Source organism: Apostichopus japonicus, chromosome 20 (assembly GCF_037975245.1).
Source record: "Apostichopus japonicus isolate 1M-3 chromosome 20, ASM3797524v1, whole genome shotgun sequence".
Lineage (NCBI taxonomy): Eukaryota > Metazoa > Echinodermata > Holothuroidea > Aspidochirotida > Stichopodidae > Apostichopus > Apostichopus japonicus.
In genome coordinates, this window is record NC_092580.1 from 3,252,829 (window position 1) to 3,271,086 (window position 18,258).

General features: G+C 38.0%; 1 protein-coding gene across 1 annotated transcript in view; it reads right to left on the reverse strand.

Annotated features, from left to right (window-relative positions):
* The window catches only part of LOC139960871 (uncharacterized), a 56,815-nt gene that overhangs the window by 12,062 nt on the left and 26,495 nt on the right, over nt 1-18,258 (reverse strand). Inside the window, exons 17-20 of the mRNA XM_071959537.1 lie at nt 17,322-17,492; nt 6,495-6,598; nt 1,390-1,584; nt 89-239 (exon numbers count right to left, since the gene is read on the reverse strand). The gene's annotated coding sequence lies outside the window, so the exon portion shown is untranslated. The remainder of the gene's footprint in view (nt 1-88; nt 240-1,389; nt 1,585-6,494; nt 6,599-17,321; nt 17,493-18,258) is intronic.

Below are 18,258 nucleotides of genomic sequence, written 5' to 3' on the forward strand. Positions count from 1 at the left end.
CTGTTGAGAGGACAAGACTGATGTTAATGATTCTGGCTCACAATGTTTCCCTTGAAACTTAATTTTTCTCCAATTTCTGTTAAATCACCTCCAGATAACATTTCCAGATCTCTATGTAGAGGACAGGCTTGAAGGATCTTCTCGTATTTGGTGGAGTTGATATCTTTAACAAACAGAATGTTTCCTCTCACAGTATCATTTTGGATCCAAGCTTGTTGAGCAACATAGGCCACAGATCTCTGATGAAAGGAGAGGAATACAAAACAAATTAGTCACTTTTCTTCAAAGTAACAGCAAAAGTAAAAAAAGTCAAACCCTGTTAACAACCAAACTGTCAGCTGTGAGACAAAAGATGTGTACTCTTCCAGAGAGGCTTTTTGTGAGAGAAATGGAATTATATGGTCAGATCAAAGTTATTGGACACTGGTTTGAACAACTCTCAAAAAGACCTCACTAAATACCAACTCATTCCATCAAACTAGGTACAATGCCTTATTAATTTACCAGAGCCCAGACCACACAAATTGGCAACTCTTTCCAACAAACTAAGGCAATGGGTCTCATTAATTTAGCACAAAACAGACCACACTAATTAGCAACTCATATCAATAAACTAAGGCAGAACTTATCAATTTAATACAAACACACCACCAATTACCGACTGGTTCCAATAACCAACTGGTTCCAATAGGCTAAGGCTGAGGTCTTATACATTTAGCACAAAAACAGGCAACACCAAATACCGACTGGTTCAACTGGTTCCAATAGGCTAAGGCTAATGTCTCCTACATTTGGCACAAAACAGACAACACTAATTAAAAACTAATACCAATAAACTAAGACACCATGTCTCAATAATTTAGCACAAAAACAGACTACATTAAGTGAGTGGAAGGTGTAACTCTGTTCAAACAATATCATGGAACTTGTTCAGCCTTTCTTAAGAATAGTAGTTTAGCACAAAGAAAACCACATCAAATACCGACTGGTTCCAACAGGCTTAAGGCACTGTGTCTCGTACATTTAACACAAAAACTAGAACACACCAAATACCGACTGGTTCCAACAGGCTAATGCACAGTGTCTCGTACATTTAGCACAAAAACTGACCACACCAAATACCGACTGGTTCCAACAGGCTAAGGTACCGTGTCTCGTACATTTAGCACAAAAACAGACCACACCAATTACCGACTGTTCCCAACAGGCTAAGGCACTGTGTCTTGTATATTTAGCAAAAACAGACCACACCAAATACTGACTGGTTCCAACAGGCTAAGGCACCGTGTCTCGTACATTTAGCACTGATCTTGACAACAATCAACTGTTGAGAGGACAAGACTGATGTTAATGATTCTGGCTCACACTGATGTTTCCCTTGAATCTTACTTTTTCTCCAATTTCTGTTAAATCACCTCCTGATAGCACTTCAAGATCTCTCTGTAGAGGACAGGCTTGAAGGATCTTCTCGTATTTGGTAGAGTTTATGATCTTTCAACCACTTGTTCTAAACCTGATCCAGCTTCATTACAGACATTCAAGACTCACAATTTTCCTTCCATTTTCTTCATCTTCTTCTTTCACCTGAGAGAGTATTGTAAAAGATAAGAAGATGTAATATATTGGAAAGCAGATACTGTAGACATTGCAACTAGACTCATTTTTATACACGCCCTTGTAAACTTATTAGATAATTAATAAATAACTATAATGTAATAATAACACAAGACAGGTTATTCCAGTTGTTGAGGCTCTGTATTCAATAGTCATAATGAGTATATAGTACTATAGTAGAACAATCTGTTATATAAGCTCATTTACTCTTAAATCCATATATGGGCATAGATAGGCTAGGATGGTGGCTGGGGTCAGGGTAAGTATGTAACCTCCAGGTATGACTGGCAGTGGTTGGTCTAAACTACAGGTTGCAGTACAATATGTTACATCTCCCTTTCTTTGTAAGTTAGATGATGTCACAACAACTAGTGTATAAAATATAATGACTACATGAAATTTTAACATAGTGGTTAAATACAAACATTATAGTGGTTAAATACATAGATTAAGAATATCTTATTTACATGACGTAGTCCTTCGCCCAGACAGGTTTTGTTTTTAGTCTAGAGCTTCTACGTATCTCTTCATTAGTCTCAGTATTCTCTCGCATGTCTCTCTCCTCACTTTCTGGGTCAACAAGCTGCATGTCAAGCTCTTTCAATGAGTCATAGTTTTCCTTAGTTTTACGAAGGTGTTTACGGTTTCGACGATAATTTGTACCATCAAGTGTTTCGACAATGTATGAGCGGGGTTGACCCGTTCGAGAAGTCACTGTTGCTGGGACCCACCCCTTTTCTGTTTGCATTCTTATGTTTTCACCGGGATAAAGTTGGGCTAGGGGTCTTGCTTGCCTGTCAAAGTAGGTTTTCTGCATTTGTCGTTTTTCAGCAAGTCGTTTGGTTACAGTGTCCGGTTTCAATATACAGGGTTGCAGGAGCCGTTCACTAGTGGGTAGTCTTGTTTTAGTTCTGCGTCCAAATAGTCGTTGGGCGGGTGACCCGAGGATGTCATCTCTGGGGGTATTGCGATACTCAAGCAATGCTAAATATGGGTCTTGACCATCCTCTTTTGTCTTTGTAAGCAAGCCCTTTGCTATCTGCACAGCCTTTTCGGCCATACCATTCGACTGAGGGTGGTACGGACTAGAAGTTGTATGGTGAAATTGAAACAAATGTGAAAATTCAGAAAAACAATTACTGCTAAATTGTGGCCCGTTGTCACTTACAAGTGTGTCTGGTATCCCATGTCGTGCAAATTGAGATTTCAAATTTGTTATTACAGTTTCGCTTTTCGTGTTTGGGAGATGTGCCATTTCAAAATATCCCGAATAGTAATCAATCAAAATTAAATAATCTTTACCATTCCATTCAAACAAATCTGCACCAATTTTTGCCCATGGCCTTGTTGGAACATCATGCGGCATCAGGGGTTCTTTGGTGTTTTGATTTCTGTATTTGTTACAAATCTCACATTTAGATATAAGATCTTCAATCTCAGCATTCATCTGAGGCCAGAATAGAACATCCCTGGCCCTTCGTTTGCATTTTTCAATGCCAAAATGAGCACTATGAATTTGCGCCAGAATGTCACGCCTCATTTTTAGTGGAACGATAACTTTATCACCCCTGAATAGTATCTCGTCATTGACAGTAATTTCATGCTTGTAGCTCCAATAAGGCCTTGCGCAGACTGGAAGTTCTGACCGTGTCTCAGGCCAACCCTCTCCGATATATTTCACAAGAGTTTGCAAACTAATGTCCTCTACTGTGAGTTGTCTTAGTTTAATTAACTTTTCATTTGACACAGGAAGCATCTGAATCTGAGCTATTTCAAATGCTTTCTCTCCTAGATTATCAGCCATTTCAGCCAAGCTACACCTAGACAAAGTGTCAGCTATGTACAATTCTTTACCCGGTTTGTAATTAACTGACAAAGGGTACTTTTGAACTTTCAAAAGCATCTGTTGGAGCCTGTGGGGAGTTTGGTACAACGGTTTTGTAAATATTGCCTCTAAGGGCTTGTGATCGGTTTCGACATTGATTGACTTTTGACCATACAAATATTCGTGGAACCTTTCACAACCGAATACAATCCCTAACATTTCTTTTTCGATTTGTGCGTAATTTTGTTGGCTTTTGGTCATTGATTTTGATGCATAGGCTATTGGGGCGCCCTCTTGAAGTAGCACAGCTCCAAGCCCCTGACTACTTGCATCTACAGATATAGTAACCTCTTTGTTTACGTCAAACAATTTCAGCACAGGTGTTTTTGTGATTTTCTCTTTTAGTTTTTGGAAACTCTTTTGTTTCGTTTCATCCCATTCCCATTGGACACCTTTTCCTAGTAGTGCCCGAAGGGGCGCACTTTCTACCGACAAATTTGGAATGAATTTTGCCACATAGGTAACCATCCCCATGAACCTCCGGAGGCTCTCCTTGTCATGTGGAGGCTCCATTTCACTTATCGCCCTTACCTTTTCTGGGTCTGGCTTCAGTCCATTAGAAGTTAACACATGTCCCAAAAATGAAATTTGAGGCTTTCTTAATTGACATTTGTCCTTGTTTAACTTAACGTTTCTGTCTCTTGCCCGTTGCAACAATTGTTCCAATCGTTGGTCATGCTCAATGTCGTCTTTTCCCCACACAAGAATATCGTCGGCTACGATTTCAATGCCTTCCAGATCTTCAAACACCTGACTCATCACATCTTGGAAGACTTCTGGAGCAGAACAGATTCCAAATGGTAGGCGGTGGAACTTGTATCTCCCAAAAGGTGTGTTGAATGTGCACAGGTTGGTACTTTCCTCATCAAGGTTGACCTGCCAGAACCCAGAGCTGGCGTCCAGCACAGAAAATACTTGGGCGTCAGGCATCCGCGAAATCACTTCTTCTATCGTGCGCATTGGGAAGTGTTCCCTTTTGATGGCTTTGTTCAAATCCCGCGGATCTATACAAATCCTAATTTTATTAGGCTTGATTACGGTGACCATACTGTTCACCCATGCAGTAGGCTCGCGAACGCGTGAAATAACATTCATACGTTCCATCCGATTTAGTTCTTTGCGTATCCTCTCTCGGAGGGCTACTGGGACCTTACGCGGTGGATGTACGACCGGGGCAATGGTGGGGTCGACGGTTATATGGTGTGTTACATCTGTAACTGATCCCAGTCCAGTAAATACATCTTTGTATTTCTCAAGCAGATCTAGCTCTGCTGTTGATTCTTCACTGTCTAACTCCCGAGTCTTAAATACTCTCTTGATCAATGACAGCTGCTCACATGACGGTAGTCCTAATAGACAAGGAACTACTCCATCTACGACCTGAAAATTTATCACATAAAACCGGTCTTTATATTCACAGGCTATGTCAACACAGCCAATCGTTTTGAGCTTTTGTCCTCCGTACGCGACTAGTTTAGCTTTTGATTTCTTCGGTGGTTCATTCGTTATCTGCTCGTAGATACTTTTACTAATCACATTACACTCTGCGCCCGTGTCAATTGTGAAGTTGACTAAACATTCATTTAGAGACAGCTGAACCTCCCAGTTTTTGTCTGTTTTCGGGCCTTTTGCTTTTTCCACTTTTGTCATACCGATAAAAAATTCAGTTTCACTGTCAGTGTCCGATCCAGTCGCTTGGTTTATCACTCGAATGTCTTTTTGGCTTTGAGATCTCTGCTTCTTGCTGTTGCTTTGCGTGTACGCCAATTTTTGATTGTTTCGGCATACCACGGCAAAATGATTTAGTTTCCCACACGAATTGCATTTGGCACCTATCGCCGGACAGTCATGTTCCCTATCCCAAGATCGTCCACATTTGTAACAGTTTCTATTACCACTACTGGTTTGCGATTTTTGTGACTTTCCTCGTGTTTTAGAGTTATACGATCTTACCTGGTGTATTGGTAAGTTTGTCTCCCCTGCCAATGATTTCATTTGCGCCGAAGTCGCTTCACTGGCGCGGCAAATGTCGATCGCTTTGCCAAGTGTTAAAGACTCCTCCCTAAGAAGACGTCTGCGTACTTGGTCATCGTGTATGCCGCATACAATTCGATCGCGAATCAAACCGTCAGTGAGTTCCCCGAATTCGCATCCTTTAGATTTGTTTCTCAAATCCGTAACGTATTGGTCGATAGGCTCACTCGACTTTTGGTTGCGTGTATTAAAAATATGACGCTCCCAGGTAATGTTTTTTCTTGGCTTACAAAATGCCTCAAACTGATCCATAACTTTGTTAAGTTTCCAGCAATCTCCTTCCTCCTCCCATTTGAAGGAGTTATAGATTTCTACAGCGTCCTCCCCAGCAATGTGAAGTAGTGCTGAAGTTTTTACTTTATCTGTTTTAGCGCTTAGTCCACTAGCTTCCAGATATAGGAGCAACATCTGTCTCCATTTTCTCCAGTTTTCAGCCAGATTTCCTTGCAGACTTAATGAACTTGGTTGCTTTAACTGATCCATTTTGAAATGTCCACAATGGTGTTTACTTCTGACACCATGTAAACTTATTAGATAATTAATAAATAACTATAATGTAATAATAACACAAGACAGGTTATTCCAGTTGTTGAGGCTCTGTATTCAATAGTCATAATGAGTATATAGTACTATAGTAGAACAATCTGTTATATAAGCTCATTTACTCTTAAATCCATATATGGGCATAGATAGGCTAGGATGGTGGCTGGGGTCAGGGTAAGTATGTAACCTCCAGGTATGACTGGCAGTGGTTGGTCTTAACTACAGGTTGCAGTACAATATGTTACAGCCCTCCCTTCCTCCCCTCCCTCACCCTGACTACCTAAACAACCCTCACTGCTGCCTCATTGATATAACTATGTATAAACAAATGTATATCATTGTGGTTTAATGGCAGAAAGAAACGAAACGAATACCAGAGCTTAAACATTTCTGTGTTACTATAGTAAATTGTGCATACCCAAACGGAAGCATTACAGAATCTTCAATGTCTCAGACCTCCAGCACGATGTTACACTCACAGTTCATGGAGTCTTCTTGTGAATCAGTGTGGCCAATGCATTGCTGTAAAGACAAATATAAAAGCAATATGTATATATATATATATATATATATATATATGTATATATATATATATATGGTGTGAAATAAATTTTAGTAGTTTTTTTTAGTAGATTTACATAAGATCATCTTCCAGTTTGCGTATGCTGCCTTGCCCATGAATGTTTACAAACGTGAAAAAACTGTACCTCTTTTTGTGACTAAGTGCCTGTTTATTTTTAATTCTTGCAATATGACTCATTAATGAACCTTACTAGACATTGCTATCAAACCTATGGAGTACTTCATAAAATGCCAAAACTTCCTTTGATGTATATTGTTCACTATAATGGTCAAGCCAATAGTAAGGAATGAATTCAATACAATTTTGAGAACATTTCATCAGCCAAACAATTTTGAGTGTACACTTAGCAGAGATGAAAACTGGCTTTTCAGTCTTACACAAGTACCAACAACATATTGGTATATTCATGGTAAACCCTCATGTGCTTCCATGACTTCTAGCACCTGTGTAATAATATTCTATATCAACAAGGACAGAGATACTATATATTGCACTTCTCTCAATACTCTTAATATGTGTTTACCATGAGTTGTGTTCCTCACAACTTTCAATCAATGTTTTCAAATTAAAAACCAAATTAAGGACAGTTACTTAACAATGAGAGGTCGACTTAGCAAAGTTTAAATTCGGTTTAATAATAATCGAAGTTTCAGTGAAGCAGTTCTGCCGACCATAAAATCATGCCTTAGGCATCAAAAGAAGTCTATGATCTGATAAAGATATGCCAAGAGTTGGACCAATACTGTTAAGCCTAGCTTCAGGTCAAAATTATGCTAGTTTATCAAATTAATACATGTATATCAATTTAGTTGCCTACACTAGGTATTAATATGAACTTGCATGGAGAGTTTTCTCCATACATTTGAACCATCACCAATGTCACTGAGACCGCAGAGCTAGAAAGTTGGTTTCCTCCCCTAAAATTTCAGGGAGGAAACTAAGGTTTTTATTCTTGGAAGTTGGAGAGACCGACGCTTTTCCTGTCCTGAACTAACAGGAGACGGCCTTGCCTATCTGATAGAAATAGAAAATATAGCAAAGAGAGAAAGCTTTCATCCTGAGCTAATTTTTCTGGCTGCGAGTTAGTTTCTTGAGCCTTGAGGATGTGTTACTGTTAAGTGCTAGATGGCAAAGGCTATGGTAGGCTACTCTGGTAGGAATTTAAAGTCAATTAAGTTACAAAGTGGCTATTCTTACGACTAGTCTTAACAATAATTCCCTTTTACTCATGCGCAGTTGCTTTAACATGGCTATTTTTACGTCTAGGAGTACTATTTTTACGACTAGGAGTAACAATATTTTCCGGTTAGGGGTTGGGTTATAGGGATAGGTTAGGGGTTACCCCTACTACATGCGCAGTTGCTTTATTTACTTACTGCGCATGAATTCGCCAATGTCTTAAGAATAGTTTATAAATAATTGTTAGGACTCGTCGTAAGAATAGCCACGGCCATTAAGTTAGGAGGCCTAGGCCTATTCTTACTGTACTAGCCTTAACCAGAAAGTAATTATGCCCAACCAGCTAGGTCTAGTATTTTGTCAGCAGATATAAAGTGACCTTTTTTGCTTTCATAATACTATAGTCTAGGGAATATCATATTAGGCCTAGGCCAATACTGTAGCATTCCAACTTACTATAGACGCCAGTGCCTACGTGAGCTAGCCTACCGTTAGGCCTAAGCGAACCTACTATATGATAGGCTAGCCTAATTTATCACGCTCGCTGACTCAAACAATGTGAAGTACTAACTTGCTCCACAAAACTAAGAACAACCTTCGAGCTGGTGAATATATCTGCCATTCACATTCGTTGGCAGTTACTCCCCATACAGAATAGGCTACAAATTACAATTACGTATGAATTGTTAGCCTACGGCTGTCAGGAAGCGAACCGCATTGCTCGTACAACCTTTCGTGAGCTAATATATACAGATCATAATTCGCGCTACTTAGCTTAACCTTTGACCACGACCGTGTGCGCCTGACCGATGATAAACTAACAATAACATGCTAGATGCATATCCATTAGAAATCATTACATTTACAACGAAACAATGCAAATGGTCTCGTAACATAGGCCTAACGTCATTAAACATGTTGGTCAATATAATTTATTGATTTCGCTGAGAATCTCGTCACAAAAATTGATGAACTATGTCCCTCATTAATCAAAAGCACGGATGAACTCTCAACTTTAAGCATCTTCCAAAGTTTTTCCACGAAAGAGCTACAGACCCTACTACACAGAAAATTATGTGAATGTCACTGAACGGCATCCGTAGGGACATCGTTTTTTGGTCAACATTTGAGTTTCCATCACATCTTTAATCTGCTTTTCATACATATTTTTTAATGTGATTGTTATAATGACCACATCTTATGACTTTTGGGGCGTTTTTCTGTATCCAGTGGAATTGTCTCGCTGAGATATAAAAGGATGAATTTTCCGTACGTTTTCACGGTAGGCCCCTCTGTTCAAGGTCAATGCACGACTATAACATTAGGTCCACTAAGTGAGGATATTGGTCTCCATTTGCCACTATACCAGTAAACCCAACCGAGCAACGTATGTACGGTGTCTCTTAAAACACATTATTATTAACAAAGTCGAAAAGAATTTTTAGTCTCTTTGGTGACATTTTAAAAGTATTTCTGATTACATTACGTACAGATTCGCCCTCCCTCCTTTTCTATGAGAAAGGTACATATGGGAAACATGAAAATGACCGTGATAAAATCATTTTCAAGATTACTAGTGATCAATTCGCTTGACAATATTATTACTAATAGTAATTCTAAACTTTCATCGGGTATTTTTGTAACTGATATCACTGATCACTTTCCAGTGTTTGTCAATGCCCTCAAGACTAATCGCGACAAAATAATCCCATTTATGCACGTAATTACAGTGATAATAATATAAAACTTTTCACTTCTGAAATTGGGAAAACTACATGGGACAATGTCCTAAACGAACCATATGTTAATACTTCTTATAATACGTTTTACTATTATTTCAATACTACGTATAATAATTGCTTTCCTACTCAAGTGTTCAATCCAAAAAAGAAACGCACTAAAAAACACCCCTGGATCACTAAGGGCATTTTAAAATCAATCAAAAGGAAGAATTTATTATTTACACGTTATTTAAAGATCCTACTGAACATAAGTCTATTTACAAAATGTACCGTAATTAATTAAACCATGTTATACGATATTCCAAACGATTATACTTTTATGATAAATTCAAGCAGAGTAGAAACAACGTAAACAGTACTTCTCTGACGTCACAGAAAAAAGTCTCAAACCAGCCTATGTGACTAGGCACATTTAAGGGTGTTACTCTAATAGGAAAGAATCCATTGCATAATCAAATTGCTCAATTCTGTTTAAAATGTACAAACTTCAACCTTTACTGCACAGTTAATGAGATACGACTGTTAAATAGTCTAAATCATATTAAAATAACTACCCTTAAATTTAGTATCCTCTGTATTGTTTGAGAGTTTTAATTGCAGGCATTGTTGTTATATATCAATATGCTTAGGGAAAAAGCCATTAACATGCGTCGTCACTTTGTGGCAATAAAAATCACTGAATCGTTAATTAAATCATTGGGCTTTTTTAAAGGAATAGTAAAAACAGGGTCTATATTCACAACGGTACAATTAATCCAAATACTCTATGGCTATATATATATCCAGGAGTCAGTTTATTAGCCGACAGAAACTCTGGTATGATAACATCGAACTCCTGAACATTTAGTAGTGTTGGTTATATTCAACAACATGGAGGGTTCCACCGCAAACAGTGAAAAATTAATGTTAATATTTTCACTTTTTCTGTTTGTCAATGGCACTAGTGAACAGCGGTTCATCCCCAATCTTCGTAGCTCCTCAGCTCATTTATGGGGAGGAAGATTTCAGGTTTAGAGGAAGATCCTGGAGGACTTGATTTGAGAACTCAGAGAGCAAGATGAAGTTTGCGGAGATAGTAAGTGAATCAAATGTTGCGTCTAATGGACACAGAGAATGTATAGTCAAAAATGTCAGTATTTTAGAATGTTATTTTTCTCGTGGTTTTATTGCTGAAATGAAGTCAGCTTCTCAAGCAAGATTGTACAAAATGACATGGGTTCCATGCCATAGCCTAACTGATGATCACTAATGTGATGTCTATGGTTAATCCAGGTCGTGCACAATTTGCTGCCTTAATAATCTTCTTAGTACCGCTCTGATGTTTCACAGGCGCAATTAACTGTGAATATTACTTGCATGACGTCATGCCTCGTTAGGCAATGTAGTGTGCCATGAATATTTCCTTCTTTGGGTAACATTCAATTTTTGAAACATATAAGTGAAACATACTTCATAAAAAACCTATATAGGAGGATCTGAAAATATACTCTTACCTTACTTCTTAATGATTTATTCACCAAAGGTTAATTAAGAAAATAAGAATGGCACAGCCTTAAAGGTAGTCTGTATAGGCCCCAAATTATCACACGCTATATTTGCTAGAAGTTTTCAAAAAGGACTTTCCTGGAGGTCTTAACTCTCCTAATTGTTCTCAGACATTTTTAAGGAACACACAAGATGACTGAATGTCCCAATGAGGGAATTTCCTCAAAGGTTGTAATAAAAATAGTTTAAGAATTTTGACCAAAGGTGACAATATTTAAATATCTAGCACATTTGGGGCCAATATGCTTATTCCTTTAAGGGTAAAACAGTAGCTCACGATCATTTCTTCTGAAAATATTCCTCATCTTACAGAACTTGATCTTCAACTCCCAACGTCTAGGCCAAACTCACCATATGATCGGAGACGCTTCGGGGGGATCGGTTTATATTTTGGTGACGTCACAGAGGTTATACCTACTGTCGACCATACATATTGCCAGGCAGAAGATCAGATAGAATCTTTCAGGGGTTTGGGTGTTGTTCTCTCAGTAGTTAGGTCTGATGTATCGTTGCCTACCATGCTTCTCCTTGCTAGCATCACAGACAGCAGGAAAACGGTGCTGGATCCTTACTCGACCAGCCACGGAATGACGACATACATCGACAGTATTCAAGACTCCGGAAACGGAACTGTCACATTCTGGAATGGAGATGACGTCATGGTAGTCCAAATTCAGGATGATCAGTCTTGTACCGAAAAGGAGCAAAACTTACTTGAGGAAAATTTCCCAGGATCAACTGACCCAACTTCGCACATCGCTTTCTCCAGCTATCCAAACGTTTTTGACTGGGGATGTGACGATTTTGGGTCAAACTTCAGTTTCTGTGCAAAGCTCAAAGAGAGAGAGTGCGATCTAAATAGATTCAGCAATGATATCTGTGGTGTGTACTCAACCATTGATGTTAAAAGATGTCCCTCTTATATGGAGATTCAAGATGTGACTGGATTTTTTCGTGACATCATACCTTTGTCTCTGATGGAATCTGAACCAATCAGAAGTATTGAAACTGAAAGTATTGATGTTAGTCATGAAATATACATATACAGAGTATACACTATCCAGAATATCTCTTACTTATATCAGGGTTATATAGTTAGCCATGAAATAGGTTTAGTGTTTCCTTGCTTTACTTAAATGTAATGGATATTATGCGGTTGTGGGTATAGTATACACTATCCAGAATATCTCTTACTTATATCAGGGACATTGACGTTTTTCTATAATTTATTATTAAACAATTCCACCTTATGGTAACTCAACGAAGTACTAGGTCAATGGTACTGGTGCGGGAATTTGAGTACAAAGTTGCTTAGAGTTACCCCTGACAAACGCACCTACGATATTTGTTTATTGGGTCGAAAAGCTTCCGTGGGAAATTTTTGATATTTCTGGCGAAAATATAAAGACTATTGGAACTGAAGCTAACAACTATATATTTATCTATGAAAGTGTATACTATGAGAGATGATGTAAAATATAAACTACTTTGCCAATGCAGCGACTTGTGCCCCGCCCCCCACGCACCTCCCTTGCACCACTGCCGCCACCCCACACACTCGGTTGGTTTTTAGGACACTGTCAAGTAGAAAAAAAAATCATAATTGTGCGCAGTCTACGCCTCGAACGAAGAAATTTCACAGAACATAAAGATGTTCCATTCATTTTGTGACCTTGCAATGTTCCACTGAACCTGGTGTCTGTCTCATAATAAATACAGTTAGTCAGTTACAGTAGTCTGCTATTATCTCTACCTTTGTATCTCAATAATTCAGAGATTGAAGAGCTCGCAATTCCCCACAAAGTACTATGTTTACTATGAAAGACACCCTAATTTAGGGTTCCATTGAAAGTATACATTTTTTTGCCTAAAGCAAACCAGTATGATAACACCCCAAATTTCACCTTCATAAATCAGATCTTATCTCCTTCCGTATTTGGTTTTGTTTTCTGTTTGTATTTATTTGAATACTTACAACTTCTTAACATTTTCTCTCTTTGCAAACATTTGCTGGCCTCATAAACGAGGATTGTAACTGCTCTGGGTACTAAAATGAAAGTTCATACCGCAGTAGTACTTTGGCAGTTGTCACAAAATATTTCCAGAAAGCTATAGAGAGTTCCCTTGCAATGAAAACCAGAACACGAAAAAGTTTAGTGGTTACAATACCTACACGTACCTGGTTACGATACCTATAGTGGTTACTTATACCTTTAGTGGTTCTTTAATATACCTCTAGTGATTACGAACCTATAGTGGTTACTTATACCTTTAGTGGTTACTTATACCTATGTTGTTTACTTATACCTATAGTGATTACCTATATGCAATACAATAGTGTGGTATTAAAGCCATACACGGTAATATACATGAACTTGTAAACACCAAAATGAAGAGGATCATTTATTCACCAACGCGGCAACATATGAAGAAAGTTACCAGGAATCAGTAATCCATATTGACAAAACATCAACCAGTTATTTCATTGTACTGATTTTACAGTATAGAATTTTTATTCCAATTACTAATGTTACTGTAGACTGAGAGCCTACAAGACATTTGTGTACATACACAGAGGGAAATATTTTGACAACCTACAAGTCATCTGGATAAATCACAAAACAAATGCCCAATTGGAGGCCAACTAAGATAACCTTTTGACCCCTTGAGCCAATTTTTTCACCATTTGAGATAAACTGTTGTCCCCTTGAAGTTCAGAGGATGATACTGGCTAACTGGCCACTTAGAGTGTGCTTAAAGCAATACTACATATCAACTTTCCTTGAACTTTCCTGGATGGCTGTATGTTCTCATGAATATTAATGAAGTCAAAGTTATTGCAAAGAGCATATTCTTTGTAATAACATTACCATACCAAGTATGAACTAAATCGGACATACTGTTGAAGATTTATTAACAGCTTAAAAATTTTAGGTTAAAGCCTGGCCCACTCATTAATATTCATGCATGGGAATCACAAACAATAGGCACATCTACACATCATGAGGTATCTACCTACCCAGAATGACATTGATTCAATGTGTTGGTATTCAGATATCGTGTTTTACAAGCTTTTCACAGTGATAACACTCTAGCCACGCCCCTTCATGAACAATAATGAGAATGAATTGAAGATTATATGATCATGTAGCTATCACCAACTGACACCACCATACCAAGTATGAACTAAATCAGACAAACGATTGAAGAGATATTGCCATTATTAGAATTTTACGTTAAGCCCCGCCCACTCATCAACATGCAAGAATGGGTACCACAAACAATTGAGCACATCTATACATCGTGGGGCATTTACCTAACAAGAATAAGCCTTTCTAAGTGTTTGCGTCACTCAATTTCACCAACAACAAAAAAACATGACGTCATGTCTCGGTCTGAGTTGACACAGGATATTGAGCTAGCTAGACGACAACTTGATGTCAGGTTATTGAAAACGACCTTTTGTTTTTTTCTTTTTTGGGGGGCATATAAAAGAATGAAGATGACAATTCTGAAGAAAAAAAAAAAAAATATTTGTAGTGAAAACTAACATTTGTCAGCCAGATGGGGTGGGGGTGTGGTGAGGAAGGAGGTGAGTGTGGGGGTGGGGTAGTTTGAGGCATTCAATCGAATCATCTTTATACGAATCAATAGTAAAGAGAAGCCTATACTTAATTGCATTAAGACCTATTAAAAGACTTACATTTATTTTATTGTTAAACAACAATTTCCTATATAGAATCAGTAGCGTCGACTTCATCAAGTTTCTATTTTCTGATTCTATGCAACACGTATAGTCCGACCTCGCATGGTATGTTTAACCCTCAAATCGTAAAAATGCCTAGATTGAAACAATTATGATAAGTTGCCATCAAATTTTATTATATTTTATTATTATTATTTTATTAAAGAGTTAATTTTATTTTATTGGGAATACTGACTTAACTTAAGCAAATTGATAGACACCGATAGTGACACAGAGATATAATGACCATCTTATACAGCTGTCATTAAGTATTAGTATCAATGAATTAACTTACGCTTGAGTTGTAATTGGTTCAAACAAAAGTGAAGGATGAATACCTACAATACAATAGAAAACCATATTAATGGATTTTTAGCAGTATCATGGCGAGACGTTATGAGAACAAGCTTAGGTTAGCCGCAGTGGCGGAGCGTCCATACAGTCAGGGGGGGCGGATGCCCCCCTGAAAGACTCAAATCCACTGCTGGCGCCCTTTTCAGCTTTTTACCACTTTTTACTTATTCGCGATTATTTACTTTTTTTATTGCGCTCTCATCTACCTATTGACATTTTTCACATTTTGTTGGTGATGACACCTATTTATTCTTCGTTTATTTGCAATTAGCAAGGCCAGGAAAGGGTCATTTCCGGCAATCTAGGACGTATCTTTACTCAAAAAATTTCGGTACGCTCCGCGCCAACCTGTGGTGGCGCTTCGCTTTAGATAGTGTCGCAAGCGCCCCTACAGACCATTCTCGCCCCCCTTGACCAAGACCCCTAGCTCCTCCACTGGTTAGCCACAGTGTTTTCTTTTGCGATGATTGTTTGTGGTCTAGAAAGAACACAAAAATACAGTACAATCCTAATTCTTAGTCATTTTGCCTCTTCTGGGAGGGAAGGAAATTTCAGATTGACAGAAAAATTCTGGAGGTTTTTAATTCAAGGCCCAAAAGCACAAGATGAAATTTGCGGCAATAGTAAGCCAAATTTTAAGCTATGTACAAACAATTAATCAATACAAAATTTATTGAGCAAGTTGATAACGTATTGAAGTGTGAATTAATGTCAGTGGAAAGTAACATTCAATTTAAAGACAATGGGGCTCTCCAGTCACTCCTAAACCAACAGAGGATGATGTTGTATCGGTCCTATCTAGTTCTGTGAAACTTCACAATTAGCTGCAATCTTTGGAGGCAGATAATAATGGTATCATGATTTAATCGCTACCGGTGTATTCAATTTTGTTCACAAATATTGAAGAAGAGATCTTGTGAAAGCAAATTTTTGAGGTATCAAGTCAAACAAATTGTTTTAAAACGCCGTAACTAGTGTTTTCTGAAACGCTTACTTCGTCCGTCCAAGTAAGTTGAGTCCGGTGTCACATGTTCGCATGCTTGTGAGAGCGTTGAAGCTATCGTGTGACATACATTCAAAGATTCATAAACATGACAGATTTATGTGCATTCAGGACTCACATGACGGAGCCCTCTGTTAAAACGCTTGTATTGGTTCATGATGAAGTAAGAGCAATAGTTTACGATTGTGAATATTGTGATCATATCAAACCAGAATTTATGACCGATATTACTATAACTATTAAAGTATGAGTTCATATAATCATTATCTGTTATTGTTTCGATGCTTCTATATACACGAATAACACACAAAGCAATTAAGGTGTCTTTGAGGTGAATCTGTAGATATTACTCAAAATCATTTAGGTCTTAAGTTATTAAATGTAATTCTCTTTCGTACTAATAGTGTTTCAATGACTTAAAAAGCTCACAATATAGCTAGAGAAAGTCAGCAATTTAATTAAAGGAAAGCAGGGATGATTTCAGAGTCACAAGCTGCTGTCGTGACTAGGCCTACAACTTTGATTAAGCAAATGGTGTCATTCACTGTTTGGAAAAAAAATGTCTTCTTCACTGAGAAAACTAGGTGACGTTTAAATATACCTAGTGTTTCACCTGCAGCTTCCAGCGGTCTTACCGCACTCGCCCTACAACTCAACTATCCCTGACGAGATGACTGTGTACCTAGTTCAAATTACTGCCAAGCTTCTGACTGAAACCAATAACTGTGAGGACAACAAATCAAATGGTGCCAGTCCTGGTGTTGGCTGCCACCTTGGGGCCAAGGTGAACTACTGCACAGTAGTTAGGAATACTTCTGACTCTGCCATTATCTACCATGCTTACCTTTACCAGCATTACAAACAGCACAAAAACTGTGTCAGCCCCATAGTAAACCTGCCAATGGTGGAAACAAATTCCAACTTGGACCGATGCAATTTCGCACATTTTTACCTCCAATTATCCAGATACATTTGACTGGGGGTTGTGGCAGTATGAATTGTAAACTTCAGCTATTGTACAAATGCTGAGAGGGAACCAAATTGATCTAGCTAGAATAGGTAATGATATTTGTAATCTTATTGCAACTACTTACGTCCATTGTTGTCCCTCCAGACTCAGAACAAGGACCAATCACAAGCATTGAAATTGCTGAAAGTTCGATGTTCACTATGACACAGGATATTGTAATTCGAGCTGCTTTCTCGTAGTCAATCAGTCGTGGTTAAAATGTGCTGTCTAATGAGGCTGCAATTGTCCAAAGCCACTATTAAAGGAAAATACCAGGAAATACCATTTGAAATATTAATTTGAATAATAATAACAGCAATAATAATAATAATAATCACAACAATAACAGAAAAGAGAAAACGGTGGTGCAAAATCACTCTAGAAGTATTTAATTCTCGGGGATATACCTCTTTCATGATTTAACAGCATATAACACAAGGGGAGATTTGTACGGGGTGCTGTTGGGAGGGTAAAGTTGGTGCACTACAAAAACTCTGGTATTAATATTAACACCAACTGTGTTAAGTTTGTTTTTGTATTACTAAACACCGAGATTGCATAGTTTTTTGACCAATAGAATTGCCATGTGAACGTAAATTAATTGGGGAGGGCTTGTTTGACTTTTCTGTTGATCCGTCATCATAACTTGTGATTTCTGTATTCCAAAAATCTAACGTCATTAGAGGTGACTCTCTACCTGATATTAAATATGACAATACTAGTCTAATTTCATATTGGACCACCCACGCCTTTAAGAAGATCATGCATCACATCCAGAGAAAAGTTACGAAGAATTTGGAAGAATGCACAACTATTTAAAACTGACTCCCTTTTTAGACCTTGAACATGAACAGTTTGAAGTTGTTCTGTCTGTTGCACATGCAAATTATGCAAATTGTAGGATTCTTTGTTTGTTTTGGCTGTAAAATAGTTGTGCATCTTCACCACTGGTCAAACAAAGGCGGCGCTAATGACTTGCTGAAAAGCTCCCTACAAAACTAAATAATGAGTTAGCACCAAGA